The following is an 18,072-nucleotide window of genomic DNA, read 5'->3' as shown; positions in this document are numbered from 1 at the left end:
ATTAAACAAAAAGAACAACTATGGAGAGGCATCACATTACCTGACTTCAAGTTATGCTACAAGACTGTAGTAACGAAAACAGCACAGTACAGTAATAGAGATAGAGACCTACACCAATGGAACAAAGTAGAGAAAGAACCCAGACACAATACCAGCCATCTACAGCTAATGGATCTGGGGAAAAGAATCCCTAATCCCTAATCCCTAATGATGGGGGAAAAATGGATAGCTGAATGCTGAAGAATGGAATAGGGTACATATCTCTGACAGGTACAATGAATGCTATCCGTGTGATGGGCCCACTAGAAAACCTGAGTAAATCATAACAAAAGCTATCCATGTAACCAAAATATTTGTACCCCCTAATATTTTGAAATAATAAAAAAGTGTTTAAATATGTTGTGCTTTGTAAATTTCTCTTAAAAGAAAGGAATAACAGCTGAATTTATTCTTCTTAATTCATAAACGTATTAAAGTTCTGATTCTTTTTTTGAATTCTTAAACTCTTGAAAATATGCCAGTAATATGAGAAAATATTAAGTGTACCATGCAATTATAAGCACCATCTGGAAATATCTGGGACATAAAAACATAGTTATCTACATATGATTGAGTTACTGTGTCTGATTCAGTTAATTTCAGAAATATACCTATTTATATATACTAATTCAGACAACTCTTTTTTTTTTTTCAAGGTTTTTTTTTTTTTTTTTTTTTTTGGTTTTTGGCCGGGGCTAAGTTTGAACCCACCACCTCCGGCACATGGGACCGGCAACCTACTCCTTGAGCCACAGGTGCCACCCTCAGACAACTCTTGCAACATAGTTTCACAATTATATTTTAGAATTTATATTTTATAAATTTTTTTTTATTAAATCATAGCTGTGTACATTAATGTGATCATGGGGCACCATACACTGGTTTCATTGTGTACTTAATACTTAACCTAATTCTTACACTTCTCTAAAATTTTCAATGACATACTATAGATAATTACAGAAAAAGAAGCAAATACAGTACAACCTATTTTATCTTAAGTTTATTTTGTGGAAAAAAACACAATAGTTTGATGCATTTAAAACATTTCAAAAGCAAATAGACTTGTATGGAAAAAATGCCTAGAATCCTAAAATCTTTTGCCATACTGGCCTTTATGCAGTCATGGGTTTATAACTTTAATGTTTTTATTTCTAACAACACTTTTTCTAAAATAAATGTATTAATGACAAATTATAATCACTCGAGTAAATTTTTTCATTTTTTCATTGACAAAATCATGAAAACTCTAATCATAACAATCTTATTTATGAAACAGCTATTTTTTACCTGTCAGAAAATGAAATAAGAAAATAATTGTGGTAGTTGTTCATTTTTATCCCATAGCATATTACATTAGGTCAAGGTTATTTGTATGTAAAGTTACATTCCACATCTGAATCATTTAGGCATATTTGAAATGAAACTGTGTTAGTAATAATAACTACTTCACTGTTGCTCATTACACTTCTTACGCTATTATAATTGCCTTATCCATGTTACCTTGCTTAATCCATATAATGATTCTATGTAACAGGCACTGTATCATTTCTTTTTCAGGTTTAAGAAGCGTGAGGTATAAGAATACAATTTGCATTTATGCAAAGAATACATAGTACAAGTTAAAGATCTACTTCCGCCAAGACTTTTCAAAGAACTATGCTCTATTTTCGCCCTTTAACATTAAAATATCAACTTCAGTAACAATATAGATGTGCAGATGGCATTATTATTCTGAGGAAATTCCACTTGCAGAAGAAATTTTCTTTGAGTCATCATAAGTTTTGAAAATGAGGATGTCACCCAAGGCCTTTCACCTACAAGGCTGAAACTAGTGCAGTGGAAACCAAGTTTAGTTCAGAAGAGTTATCTTGAAGTGAAATGCCAGGACCAGTGCCGCTGTGGGGACACAGAATGGGGCCAGCCATAAGATGAGGAATCTGATTCCAGCACATGCATAAGAAGAGGCTGAAGGGGCTCTTGAGAGCACCACAGTTAAGATGTGTTAGGTGCTATTATTTTCTTATTTATTTGTCAGTATGGGAACTACACTGTGTGCTAAGTTTGAGATAATTTTCCATATTGAATGTCTCTGAATTTTGTTCTTTCTCTTGTATGCTTTACTCCCTTAAAAAAGAAAGAAAGAAAGAAAGAATGGAGAGAAATAAGGAAAAAAAAGAAGGAAAAAAAGAAATATGTAAAGTGGTACAAAATAAAATTAAAAAAATCGTTTTGTGAAGACAAAATATGCAACACTCCATAATACTGATCAAGAAAAAAACGAGATAAAAAAGTGACACACACATAACAGCACAAAAGGAATAAAAGCTGGATTGAGATATTCTGCTGGATTTGAGAGATTGAAATAGTGCCAACAATTGCACACCAATATTTTATTTTAAAAACCTATACAAAATGTCAAATCCTAAATAAAATATGAATTACAAAAGTGAGTCAAGAAAAATTGGAAACCTAACCGGTTTTATAAGTACTAAATTTTCAAAAAAAAATAATTTCATAATTTCTTTGTCTAAAACAGTAGCCCAAAGCTAGAAAATGGGCATTTTTAATAAGATGCTAATCACAGTAGCAATTAAATTTGTTACTGAGAATAAATCTAACAACATATATGTAAGAAATGATTGCATAAAATAAAAAATTAAAAATATTAAATAAATTCTGAAGAAATAGAGAAGCATTCTTTGCTCATTCATAGAGAATATCAATTTCATAGAGGTATCTATTGTCTTCAAATGAGTCTATAGATTTACTATAATTTTGAGCAAATGGTCAAAAGGATTTTATAAGAGATCAGACAAGCTGAAACTATTAATTAAACAGTAGGTAGAAGAATAAAAGATCAATAATAGATATTGTTTACTAAATAAATAAGACACTTATATAAAGATCTCCTGAATAAATAAAAAGAGTAAATATGCCAATCAACTCTTACTATAAAAAGGATAATAAAAATGAATGTGGCATAAACATAAGAATAACAAAAATAATGACCAATAGAAAAGTTTAGAGAGCTTAAAAACTGACCCTTAGATAATTAAAAATGCTGTCTCTATGGCAAAGATAACATTAAAACTCTCTGGTGGACAATAAATTCTTTGGCGTTTCTGCTTTCTTGAATGAGATACTGCACAATCTCAAGGCTACCTTTTAATTAAACTTAACATATGGAATATAATCGTGCACTCATTTAACAATATATTCCTTATGTCCAAGAGGGCCCCTTTTTTACTACTGTCATGTGGTTTCTAATAAAGAATAAAAAGATTTTGCTCTGTGGTTGGTAGATTTTGAGTAAGTGAGACCAATTCAATGAAAAGGAAACAGAATAATTAAAGACAACTTATAAATGAGGATCTGATGGTGAATCTGATAACCAGGTGTCCTAAGGACATGGCAGGAGCATATTCCTATTATGCTAGGTTTTTTTTTTTTTAAGCAGGGAAAAATCTGACTGGATCATGGATCCTGCCAATCAGTGGCCACTGTTTTTTTTTTTTTTTTTAGAGGCAGAGTCTCACTTTGTTGCCCTAGGTAGAGTGCCATGGCATCAAGCTCACAGCAACCTCCAGCTCTTGGGCTTAGGCAATTCTTTTGCCTCAGCCTCCCCAGTAGCTGGGACAACAGGCACCCCCCACAATGCCCGGCTATCTTTTTGTTGCAGTTTGGGTGGGTCCGGGTCCGAATTCGCCATCGTCGGTATATGGGGCCAGCGCCCCACTCACTGAGCCACAGGCACCGCCTTATGCTAGCTTCTTACTATAATTACATGAATACTACGGGTGCCAAACACAGCATATACACTTTAAGAGAGCTTGTGGGAAGTAAAATTGATCATTCTCAAGGTGTATAAATTGCAGGTAAAATGGATGTACATAGCATGCCTAGGTACACTAGTGCTGGCACTAGTGCTGGCACGTTCAATTCTACTTTGAAAAGTAATAAATAGATAACATCTTTTAAAATGCTATTTTTTGGCACCTTCTGTTTATATTTGACTTATTCAAGTAGCATATGGTAGATGGAAAACATTTTTCATACATTGTTAAGTTTGCTGTCTCTTCCCAGTAACACCAGGAAGAGATGTGTAGCTAAAACCTTCTCAAGGGATGTTCCCTAAAACAAATAATGTTAATTCACTTAATTCATTTGACAAATACTTTTTTTTTTTCTTTTCTTTTCTTGAGACAGAATCTCAAGCTGTCGCCCTGGGCAGAGTGCTGTGGCATCACAGCTCACAGCAACCTCAAATTCTTGGGTTTAAGCGATTCTCTTGCCTCAGCCTCCTAAGTACCTGGGACTACAGGCACCCACCACAAAACCCAGCTACTTTTTGGTTGTAGTTGTCACTGTTGTTTGGCAGCCCCCGGTGGATTCAAACCCACCTGCTCCAGTATATATGGCTGGCGCCCTAGCCGCTGAGCTATAGGTGCCGAGCCTCAACAAATACTTTTAAGACTTTATTCACTGGGAGGCACAGTAAGTGGCTCAAAGGATACTATGGCAAGTGAAAAATCCATATTTAACTTTGTAGTCTAATGGAGGAAATTGTTATTCATTATTTTTTTCACACACATATAATATTTCCACCATAATAAGAGAAAAAAGCAAATAAGTAGCATATTATAAACATATCTAAGTAGAAAATCTGATCATTTTTGCAAATTGGAGAAGTGTTTCTGGAGTGAGTAATTTGAATTGAAATATGAACCAATGTCACCTGTATATGAAAGAGTTGAGAGGGCGAGAGATCTCGGCAGATGGAAGAAGGACGCACACATGAGCTGAATGATTAAAATTACAGTGGGAATAGAAAGAGTGCAGAGAGAAACCTGATTTTTCTGACTTTGTATCTTGTTCCTTTTAAGCATTTTAACATGAGCGATAGTTAAAGAAAAATAATGGCACAATTCAAATTTAGAACCATTTAGTCTCATTAGTAAAAACTAGCCATTTGATCTTGGTCAACTTTCTCAACTCTCTAAGACTTTTTTATACTCTACATGTAGACAAATAATGCCTTAAATATTTGAGGAAGTCTGGGCACAGTGGACTGTAATCTCGGCTAGTTGAGAAGCTAAGACAGAAGGAAAATTGAGCCCTGGAGGTTGAGGCTGCTGTGAGCTATGGTCATACTATTAGACTCCAGCCTGGGAAAACAGTGAGACTCTTTCTTTAAATAAATTATTTAAAAAAAATAAAAATTTCAGGATTGAATGGGATGTTACATAACAAGCAAAGGGCATATAATAGGTAACAAATAATTACCTGTTTAAAAAAAAATCTTTCTTACAATCATAGAGTTTATGAACATAATAGGAATTATATACTCAAATTATTTTATTTTGAAATTATTTTTCTCAAAGTATAATTTTGAATGTAATCCTTTTTGTAATTTTTTTCTAATAGACATTTACCAATCTTTTTTAGTTTCAAGTAATATATTTAACTATTATACCCTTAACTGTCATTAAAACGAGAACTTCTTAATACTATAAATACACATTCTTTTACATGCAGCATTTAATTTTCAATTAATTCTTACTTTCTTAAATTAATTCAGGCTTAGAATCCTCACAATTAAGACTATAATAAGTTCTTAACTAATATGTAAATGTTTAACAGCTCTCTACACTAATACAACATTTACTTACCAAATTATTTTTTATAGAAGACTAGAATATGGTCTATATTCTTAAATGTCCACAACTGACGACAGATTTCCCATTCTAAATCTGCTTCTAAACTCTGACCAAAATGAACTCCTTCGATCAATAAACTTAGAAAGAAGCATCTTCTCAAGTTCTTTGGTTTTTTATTATTTGTTTTCTTTCTGCTTTTTTGTGTTTTTTTTTTTTTGGGGGGGGGAGACAGGAATGACATTATATCTTTCTCTCAAAACACTGATAAGAGATGCAGAATAAGGTTACAGTGATATTGACTCTAGAGGAACATAAACTCATCATAGAGCTTCTTTTCTAGTTGGGAGTTACAGACAATAAACACCAAAAAAGTAAATTATGCTACATAATGAGAATTATTGTAGAGAAAATGAAGCAGAGAAGAGAATCTGAGCACTGCAGAGGCTGGAATTTTAATTAAGTCATTCAAGGAAGCCCTCCCTGGGAGTTTTATGTCAGCCTAAATTTTAAGGTGATGAGAGAATAAGCTAATTGGATACCTGTGGGACAAGCATACGTTAGGGGTCCACAGTTCATTCAAAAATCCGAAGCCAGAGAGAGGCTCATGTAGCTGGAAGAGAATGAGCAAGAGAAAGATTGGTAGAAGAGAAGGGCAGGAATTGAAGGTCATTAGGGCCTTTGTAGGGGAGTTCTTTTGTTTTTATACAGAGTGGGAAAAGTTAGTTGTGACTTCTCTGAACAGAGGAGTAATATGAGGGCAGTACAGAAAGTATCCAGCCAAGTACGTCTCTATTTTGGGGTAGTACGTGGCTGGTTACTTTCTGAACAATCTTCTGATATTATTTGAACACAATATCTCTGGCGTCATTGTTAAGAATAAACTATAGTTGTAGTTGGGAGAAATATAGCTAAGGACATAAACCAGGAGCCTGTTGCCATTATCCAAGCAAGAGATGATGGTGAATTGTATTTGTATGATAGCTTCTTTTTATATTTAGGGGGTAGCTCCATGAATAGATAACAGGTGAGACACACACACACACACACACACACACATACACACATTGATTCAGGATGACTCCACATTTCTTGACCCGAACAATGAAAACTGTCATTGACTGAGAATTCAGAATTACATTGTAGATGAAGCAATTTACTTTTGGTGGAAATAAGAAAATTAGTAGTTATGAAATACCTATTACACAGTCAAGTGAAGATTCTGAGTAAACAGTTGGATAAATGGCTCTGATGGTTTTGGAACCATCTTGGATAGAAATGTAATTTTGGGTGCCATTAATATGGGCTTGAGACTGAATGAGATCACCAAAGTGGTGAAAGTAGCAAGAGAGGAGTTGATATATGGACACAATGTCCTAATTTATTTCAATGTCATAGTGTTGGGAAGATAGAAAGACTCACTAAACAAATAGGGCAATGGACCCCAAACAGCCAAAATATTGAAGGACACAGTATTACGCAATGCGGCACTATCAACTGAAATAGTTATTTCGCCTGTTTCAAGCAGTACTTGATGATTGAACATGTCAAATGCACTGAAAAATCCAATATTATGATGATGATTTTTGAGAATATGGAGCTCCTTGAGCAGACTCATTTCAACGGTGAAGAGGGATTGTAATTGTGTGAAGAGAGAAAGAATGGAGAGAAAGTGAAGGCAACCTTTCAGCAGTATGTGTAAGAGAATAAAAAAGTGGTACGATGAATGAAAGTTTGTTTTGCTATTGTAAAAATACATGTGGGGAAAAATAACATCATGGTTGTCTGCTAAAGAATATAATTGAGCTGACCAGAACGTTTGATGTTGCAAGAGGGAGCTTTTGGGACAATATCTTGGGTAGGAAAGCAGAGAAAGGATTCATTGAGTAACCACGTAGCAGGGACAAACTTGTGTAGGAGCATGGAAAGATTATTCCTGGAATTGGGCACTTTCAACTAGAGATAAAAGTGAGAAATGGAGAATATATGGGCTGAGATATTGGAAGTGAATGGAGGCAGAGGTGCAGGTGTATACTGAAAGGGCTCTAGTCATCACTTTTACTTCCACAGACGAAGCTGAGAGAGGAAGAGAGAGGACATACTGAAAGTTTGAAGAGAAGGTGTAAGATATCCTAGAACATAAGAAAGTGAAGAGGCTAAGGAAGTATAGTGTGACTGCAAGGTGCGGGTTTGTGGTTAGGCATGTAAATCAAGAACAATCTTCTTTGTTGTGTATTCTCCCGTAGCTACGTTTGGCAGTAAAACTGTAAGTAGAATGTGGGTGGACAGTTGAATGTAACCAGAGTTCTTTTTGTTATTTATTTAACATAATAACAAAAAAATGGCCGTGGTATTTTTAAACTGACATTATTTAATTTTAATTTGTATATAATATTATGTTTTAGGAGTGAGAGAGGATTTACTCAACCATCTCATTACTGTTGAGCATGTAAGTCATTGTCAAAATTTTTACATTATAATGAACTTGGAATGTTTTAGACAACATATTGTACTTTATAGAATGGCACTTCTAGAATTAAAGTAGAAGGAGGTTTATAAACACTCTTCTAAACAAAGCAATCATAATTGGTGAAAATTATGAGAAAAAAACACTCAAGGTCTCAAATTAACCTATGGAAGTAAAGCATATAAAGATTTTTTTTTAATATCATCCCTAACTTATACAGTTCAGTTCACCAGAAGGATTTTTCTGAAACAATATTGATCCTACTAAAAATAGAAAAAAAATTGTCGGGTATTATGGTGGGTGCCTATAATTCAAGATATATAGGAGGCTGAGGCAGGAGGATCACTTGAACCCAGGAGTTTGAGGTTGCTGTGATCTAGGCTGATGTCATGGCACTCTAGGCTGGGAAAACAAAGTGAGACTCTGTCTAAAAAAAGAGACAGAGAGGAAGGAAGGATCATTTACCATGGAAGAAACAGTGAGTGATCTAGTAGGCAAAATCCTTGGAGAGTGGTCTTTGGTTAATTATCATCATTGGTTACGCTGGAACCAGAATGACATATGGACAAAATGACTATGCAAAATGGCAGAAAGGAAGTCTATACAGGAGCACAAATCCCATTTTCTAAGGCTTATCTATCTACTACTGTTTCTAGATATTTGATTATTCAGCTACAGAGAACACTTATTCCTTTAAAATGGCATATGTTTTAGGAAAATGAATAGTTATTTAATAAGTTGATGATGTTGGAACATTTTTGTGCTGGAAGCTCTAGCAATTCATTCTCATTCACAGAGAAATGTATACCAATTAAGGATTAAAATTTCCTGTGCACAATTAGGCAATTAATGTTTTTGAAGTTGCTGCTGAATTTACACATCTGAACAGGAATATGATACATCAATAGCTTATTTTTATCTTTAAAAACAAACATCAATCATGCTTGTACTTATGTATATTATAAAATTATTTATACTTTAACAACTACATTTTAAATAAACAACTTTAAGCTCTGAAATTATTTCTTCTGCTTGGAATAGTCTGTTGTTAAAGCTTCCTACTGCATTTTCAAATTCTCTAAATGACTCTTTTATTGATTTAAATTCTGTTATGTCTTGTTAAATGTTATCTATCTCTTTAGAGAGTTTTTAATTCATGTCCTAAATTAGTTTTTTGACTTGAGATGGTTTTCTACCATCTTTTCAATTCCATTCATCTTATTTGCAATCTATAATCTGAATTCCATATCTCTCAGTTCAGTTTTCTTTGGATTGGGTTGGAATTAATAGCTAGAAAGCTGTTGTGATCCTTGGCAGATATTAAAACTGTTTTCTGTTTATTTATTTATTTATTTTTTATGTCGCTCAAGTTTTTGTCCTGGTTCCTTCTCATCCGGGACCTCTTCTTTAAGCTCAAAACAGCAGATGTGGCATACATGTTCTGCTATGTTGAACATGGTTGAAGAGAGAGATGTGTCCCTGGGTCCTACTTTAGAAACTCAGACAAACAGGAGACACGTGGGTGCACTGGGAGACTTGAGCATTATTGGCCGTCTGTGTGTCCCCTGTTCCACATGGTTGTCACTGGCCCACTGTGACAGGTTAGCCCCTGGTACCAGGCTCACACACAGGCAAGGCTGGCCAAAAGGACTGGGTATGTATGTGTAGTAGAGTATGTGGTCTACTGGGCATGCTGCACATGAGTGTGGGTCTAAGCAGCTGAGGTGCCCAGTGAGTAAGCAGGGCTAGTTCAGCTTAGGGGCAGGCAGGGCACAAAGCAGGTAGCAGCAGGTGCGTAGAGCACAACAGCCCTGCTGGCCCCTGGGTATGAGTCAGAGCAGCCCTGCTGGACCACTGGGTGTGGGTCAGAGCAGCCCTGCAGGCCCACTGGGTGTGGGTCAGAGCAGCCCTGCAGGCCCACTGGGTGTGGGTCAGAGCAGCCCTGCAGGCCCACTGGGTGTGGGTCAGAGAAGCCCTGCAGGCCCACTGCGTGTGGGTCAGAGCAGGCCTGGTGTGGATCAGGTCAGTAAATCATAGCTCAGCCATTGGACAGAGTGGGGACATGGGGCAGAGCTCATCTTGGGCCATGGTGCCTATGTGATGGAGCATGTCTATGAGGCATGGCACTCAAGTGCACAAGTCAGGGTGACCACAAGGGAAAGCGTGCATGCAGGATAGACCGTGCATAAGGCAGGGCGCCCAGGCTAGCTGTTATGGGACCATGGTTTGTAGTTTACCCTAACCTAAAGGCTGAAGCTCCTCTGGCTTTCATCCTGGTAAGGGCTTTTCAGGTAGCAGTGGCAGCAGTGGTCCAGCTGTTCTGGCATCATCTGGTAGGTGCTAAGGGCTACCAGCAGGTGTTACCTTCCATCCAGGGACCCAGTGGTGGGATGTGATTGCCCAGGGTACAGAAGCAGGTGCCAGTCTTGTGATCTCCTGCTCTGCCCAGGGCCCCCAGAGGAGGTGGGGGAGGTGCTCTTCACCTGCCCTTGGGGCACACGGTTGCACTAGGATTCCCTGCTCTCCAACTGCCTGGCAGAGACAAGGGGCAGGCAGCAGGCACAGACCTGACCCTTGGGTAAAATGGCATTCCGGGACTGGGACATGACAATGGCATCAATTCTAGAACCAGGGCTTGCCGGCCAATTATTTCTTCTCTTCAGAGATTGAGGGCAAGGATTTCAAAATTACTGAGTAGGTTACAAAAAAAAATAAAAATAAAAATAAAAATTGGGGAAAAGAACAAAGAAGAATGAACAATCACCACCAGAAATATAAAACTATGTAAAATGAAGAAATATAAGAACTGTAAGTATCCCTGAGGGAGAAGGAAAAAGTAATCAGAAAGGAAATGCTGGTTTAGAGAAAAATAGAGGAAAACTGAAGTAGTACTAGAGGTTTAAATATCCACAGACAAGTGCACACCAAACATCTGGAAGAATCATAGCACATAGGACATCATGAAGATGTATTCATCAGCTAGAGCAAAGATAAAGAGAAAATCCTGCAAAATGTGAGATGAAAGAGACAAGCTGCTTGCAAAAGTAAACCCATCAGACCAACCACAGACCTCTCAGCAGAGACCTTTCAAGCCATAAGAAATTAGAGTCTCTTTATTAATCTTCTTAAACAGAGCAATTCTCAGCCAAGAATGCTGTATCCTGAAAAAGTAATTTTAATGATGGAGAAATAAATTCTTTCCCAGATAAGCAAACATTAAGGGAATTTGTCACCACTAGACCTTCCTCCAGGAAATGTTTTAAATTCCCTATTAAGTGGGGAAAAAGCCATCTACACCCACCAGTATGAAAAAGATAAAGCTCACAACTTTTATGAAAGGGTAACATAAGGGAGAAAACAAAGCAATCAAGTATCATTCAATGTGAGGACCAAAATGCTGTGTTGCATGTCAATACTAGCAGTTAACACAAATGTTTTTAAAGCTCTGCTTAAATAAAGACTGAGGAAATGTATAGAAAAGACATCCCGAGTGTCTGCCGTCTTCAAGACAACCTATCTAGCTCACAGTGAGACTCATTCACTCAGGTAAAGGGATGGAAAAAGATATTCCCCGAATGGAACCTAAAAGTGAGAAAGAGCAGCTCTTATCAGATAAAATAGACTTTAAATCGATAATAGTAAATAAAGATAAAAATGTTCATCATAGAATGATAAATGGAGCAATTCAGTAGAAAGCTATAACAATCTTAAATACATATGCATCTAACACAGCACCTTACAGATTCATAAATCAAATACTGCTGGATACAGCAAATAAATAAATCAGCAACATTTAATTACTGAGGGCATCCACATTCCAGAGAAGAAATGGACAGATTAACGAAAGAAACACTGGATTTACATGGGTCTATAGAACAAATGAACCTAATAGACATTCATAGAATATTCTCCCCCAAAGCATGTAATATACACTCTTCTCCTCAGTAGGTGGAACATTTTCCGAGATAGGTCATGGTAGTCCACAAATAAAGCCTCAACACAGTCGGAAAAATCGAAATTATTCTATGTATGAGTGATTCCATTCCATAATGAAATAAAGCTAGGAATAAACTCCAAGAAGAATTCTTAAATCTACGAAAGTCATGGAAATTAACCTGTTGCTGAATTGTCCTTTAGTTGATGATGAAATTAGTATGGAAATCGAAAGACTTCTTAAACTGAGCAATAGTCTGGATAAAAAAGCATCCAAAATGTGTGAGATACAGACAAAACAGTGTTAAGACGGAATTTCATGGCCTTAAACGCTTACATCAAGAAGACAGAAAGATCACAAACAAACAACATAATGTCACAATTCAAGGAAGAAGAAAAAAAAAAGAACAAACTTGAAGGCAGAAGAAGAAAATAAATAGCAAAGCTCAGGACAGAACTAAATGAAATACAAGTGACAAATGAAACAAAAAGGTGGATCTTTGAAAAGATAAACAAATTTGAAAGCTCCCTAGCTAGAATAACCAGAACTAGAAGAGAATAATTCCAAATAAACTCAATCAAAAATAAAAATTGAGACCTAATGATATTATATATTTTTGATGCCACAGAAATACATATTATTATTCACGAATACCACAAAAATCTTTACATGCATAAACTAGAAAACATAGAGAAAAATGGATAAATTCTAGCAAATACACAACCTCCCAAGCCAGATTCAGAATGAAAAACAAGTTCTGAATAGAACAATAAGGAGTTTTGTGATTGAGGCAGTAATAAAAATTTGAATTATGAAAAAAAATCTTCTGACCAGATGGATTCACACTTAAATTTTACTAGACCTACAAGGAAGAAATGGTATCTATCCTACAGAAGGTATTCCGTAACGTGGAGAATAATGAAACCTCCTCCAGCTCATTCTAGGAAGTATCACCTTAACACCAAAATGAGGAAAAAAATAAAAAATAAAAACAAAAAACGTACAGACTAATATCTCTTATAAACCTAGATGTAAAAAGCCTCACAAAATACTACCAATTTAAAATTAACAACTCACCTTTAAGATAATTCATCATGATCAAGTGGGTTTCATCCCAGAGATGTAAGAATGATTTAACATGCAAAAGTTATTCATCACAATTCACTACAGAAACAGAAGTGAAAACAAAGACCACATGAGTATGTCCATAGATCCAGCACCCCTTTCCTGATAAAAACACTCAATAAACCAAGCATATAAGGAACATACTTCAAAATAATAAAAGTCTTATGTGACAAAACCCACAGTCAACATAATATTGAACAGGGAAAAGTTGAAAGCATTTCCCCAAAGAACTGGAATAAACAAGGAGTCCCAAAAGAAATGTAGATTTACCATTTGATCCAACAATCCCAGTACTGTGTATCTATTGAAAGGGAAAAAAGACATTTTGTCAAAAAGACACCAATACTCAGATTTTTGTTGCAGGACAATTCATAATCGCAAAGATGAGAAACAAAACTAAGTGGATAAAGAAACTGTGGTGCTAATGTATGTGTCTGGGTGTATATACATACACACCCACACCATGGACTGCAACTCAGCCAGCCATGAAAATAAATAATTTCCATCTTTTGCAGCAACTTGGATGGAAGTGGGTCCTATTATCCTATATGAAGTATCTCAGGAGTGGAAAACAAACAGCACATACACTCTCTCACAACTGGGAGCTGAATGATGGGCACACCCGGGTACAAAGAGATGTATAGAACACTAGAAACCAAGAAGAGGGTACAATGGTAGAGTGAAGGGTGAAAACTCACTTCTCCAGGACAAGGAACTGGTGGTGAGCACACTAATAGCCCTGACGTACACATTATATAAGACATCCATGTAACAAAAACATTTATGGCCTATTAACATTTTGAAATAAAAATATTAACTTTTAAAATATGCATATTAAAAGTAAAATTGGTTCATTTTCAAATTGTATATACTGTTAATTCCACAAATAGCATCTCGAGAATTCTTGATAACAATATGAACTTATTAGCTATTTACAGTAACCCGATATGATGGGCCACAGTAAAATGATACCATGGAGGCGTGGAAAAAGCAAGGAGTCTTGGAATAATCTTGTCATTTATTCTTGTCATGCTGATTTCTGTGACATTAAAAACTTAGCTAAGTTATAATTATAGATTATGTAATAATATAATTATGATATGAAAACCACTGACTCACAAACGTGCAGCATGTGTTCTGATATATATCCTGATATATATCTCGATATAATGCCCGATATTCACACTGTCTTGCGGGCAAACTATCAATCAGGACCAAAGTCTGGGTGACACGTGTTTATCGTTTTCACAAACTAGTAGTTAGCATTTGTAGACAAGTTAATAGAAAGAAGATATAATTTAAAGCCAAACAGTCCTGAACCTCACCACATATTAATTTTATGGCCTCCAGTAAGGCAAGTATAATTTAATCTTTCAGGCTCTTAGCCATCATCTATATAATAATAAAAATGCCCATCTTGGATATCTGGGAGAGGAATAGATATAGCCCCCGCGTCCCCCAGGCATGCAGCAGTACCTGATAGTATAATTTGTCTTTATTCCTCTTGTCAACCCAGCCATAAACAGTAATGTAGAAATGATGTTCACAGCAGCTTGCAAAAGTACATCCTTTGATAAAGTAATACTAACAAATTATTTGCCTTTAGCTTGAGTTTGAAAAGCATGAAAATAAGATTGCTAAGAGGAAGTAATAACATGTGAATATGTGAAACTTCTAAGTTTTTTAATGAATAATTCAATATGAAGCTTGAAGAAAGAAATTATAGTGCAACATTGTCATAGCTATTTAGGAGAAAGTTTATAGTTAAATACAACTTTCTTCATTCATGCTTCTCTGGGACGTCTCACCAACCATTGATTAAGTTCTCATGTTTTGTTAATGGCAGCACGATTTGGAAGAAGTGGAACTTAATGTTTGGAATTAACTGCCTTTGGCTTTTTTGAGAATGAGGAAGGTTAATAAAGAGAATTTTCAAATGCTAGATGATGAGAGACTTAGGAAATGTGACCCATTGGAATTCTGCACTCCACATTTTTTTCTTGTTTAAGTAAAATAGGTATGCAATTCTGTAAATATATTTCCATGAATAATACATCTAAAATGAGCCAAGACTGGCTAAATAGCACTAGAGGCTTATTAAAACCACTGACTCACAAGCGTGCAGCATATGTTCTGGAATATCTCTCAGGAGAATGTTTCAAAGTGTTCTTATTTTATTTGTATATCATATCCTTTTGGAAAAACAGTGCTATTTGGCATATTTTTTTTGCTTTGGTTTACTAATTTATGATTACAGAAGGGATCTTATAACTTAAAGAACAAAAACAACTAAGTCCAAAGCATTATTTTTTCCTTGTGTGACAGCAGTTTTCTTTATCTCTTCACAAGCTGAAATGAGTTGGATAATAACAGCCCTTTTTCATTCTTTGAAATTGTTTAAATGCAAGAAATTGCGTCAAGCAAAGACAAAGTGCAAAACCCAGTTATTCAGTTAAATTTCACTTATGATTACAAACATCTACGATGTAACTATAGGATCAATTGTAGATGAAATGGTATTTTATAATCTGTAATTTGTCCGCATTTAAACTTTACTGTCATAGAAAGTTGCACATACTGGGCGGCACCTGTGGCTCAGTGAGCAGGGCGCCTGCCCCATATACCGAGGGTGGTGGGTTCAAACCCAGCCCCGGCCAAAACTGCAACAAAAAAATAGCCGGGCGTTGTGGTGGGCGCCTGTAGTCCCAGCTACTCGGGAGGCTGAGGCAGGAGAATCGCCTAAGCCCAGGAGCTGGAGGTTGCTGTGAGCTGTGTGACGCCATGGCACTCTACCGAGGGCAATAAAGTGAAACTCTGTCTCTACAAAAAAAAAAAAAAAAAGAAAGTTGCACATACTATTTTTCTGATTAAAATGTCTAGTTACAAGGTGATTAGTTAGAATTTTACATGTACTATGTTTCTTTTTATTTATTTGCTTGTATAAGGCAACGGAGCCTGAGGTTTAACATAGGTAGGTTGCACGTGAATTCTGCCAATGATTTGAAACTTGTGAATTAGATGTATTTGGGAGTATGTGACCCTTAATAGGAATCAGTGTGTTCAGGAGAGGTATTACATTAAGAGAAGACTCCCTATCTAAGTACATGAGAAATTTCAATGTAGGATAGTTTAATAAGATCATGAAAATTTAGTGATGATATAATTTTATGGATGTGTGGGTTGAGAGGCTAGATGAGATAAAGATGTTCTAAAAATTGAGGAAAGTTTAAAAAATGTTCTCATAGAGAACTGAGACCTGATCATCATATTTATAATTGTATAGCCTATACCAAGAGGAAGAGCTAACGATTTTCATGTACAAAAAGCTCTACTGAATATTGTGGGGCATATAATCAATAAAAGAATGTTTAATCGTATCAGCATCTATGCATTTAATTCAAGTATTGTTAAAATATAGTGCACGTATACAGTAGAACCTCTATAAGTTGACCACCCAAAGGACTATAACAAACTGGTCAAATACGGAGGTGGTCAACATAAGGAACTAGGCCTCAAGTACAGATATGTACCGGTACATTACTTTCTTGTATAGCTTTTATTAGAGAATATTATACAAAATCATACATAATAAAAACATGGCAAAATCATATGCATAGTTACAGTGCCATACAAAATCAATGCACTTAATGTTTTCTCATGGTATAATCATTCTTTTTGGAAAAAAGATCAATTTTAGTCTGTTTTTTATTCTTGTTACAAATGTAAATGAACAAAGCACTCTCAAGGCTGGCTACACCACTCAGCATACCTGGGCATTTTCTCACAGCCAGCGACTTCAGCTGTGTTATCAGATGCCCGCTGTTCTCTTCTTTTGGAGTCTCTGCGATTTCAGTGTCATCTTCACTTGCTTCTCCAACTTCATCAACTGCTTCATATTCTTTTATGCTGGTCTGTTCTTTGCTCAAGGTAGCTTGGACAATTGCTTCTGGGTCAAGTTCATCACAGGCTACCACTTTATCATCCACTGCAACAAAACCTTCAAAATCCACTCCTTTCAATTCCACCATGGAAGATGGACAGTCTGATAGACCCAAAACATTGTGCCCTTGGGTTGAGACAAATCCAACCTTTTTTGAAACACTTCTGTATCTTTTCTGGTGGAACTTTGTTCCCAGCAGAACTGATCCACAGGACCGCATCCAGAGGGTGGACTGACCCAGTGGGTGATGTTACTTGCAAGGGTGGACCACAGGTTTGTGTTTCTGTAGCAGCTGGGCTTGGTAGAGCATCTTAAATGGCTTGATAATGCCTTGGTCTAGAGGTTGGATTTTGAGGTCATGTTTGGAGACAGAAATTTGAGTGTCATATCTGTGAAATGATTCACTTGCAGATGACCCCAAGAGCTGTTTACTGTAAGTAGAATAGATCTTGCCTTCTTCATTTCTCAGTTGATACCATTTACTCCCTCCTCAAATAGGCACCAGTCAGCCATGTGAATTTGTGTGATCTCCAAGTAACAGGGATGTCCTAGGGCATCAGGTTCCTGAGTGTGCATAGCACTGCTGATTTACCTACCACCAAGGGCTGTAGTTTCTCTTTGGCTGAGCTAGGGCAAAGAAGAAATGTGAAACATTCCATGGAAAGTTTTGTGCTCTTATATTTATCACTGTTCACAGTTAGTACTGGAACTTCATTACATTCCCCACACAAGACCTTCTGGGAGATCTTGTGTGGCACCTTAGCCAACAGTTCAAATTAATGTTGTTGTCATGGCCAAGTAGTGAAGAAACAACACTGAAGTCAGTGCCTAGTCTACCCTTCAAAGCATTCTTTCTAGTATGAGTTGACAAACTTAATTGTCAGACTTAATACATTGACAGCTCTGATGGCCA

This window comes from Nycticebus coucang, chromosome 23, assembly GCF_027406575.1.
Source record: "Nycticebus coucang isolate mNycCou1 chromosome 23, mNycCou1.pri, whole genome shotgun sequence".
Taxonomy (NCBI): domain Eukaryota; kingdom Metazoa; phylum Chordata; class Mammalia; order Primates; family Lorisidae; genus Nycticebus; species Nycticebus coucang.
Note: the sequence above shows the minus strand (reverse complement) of the source record.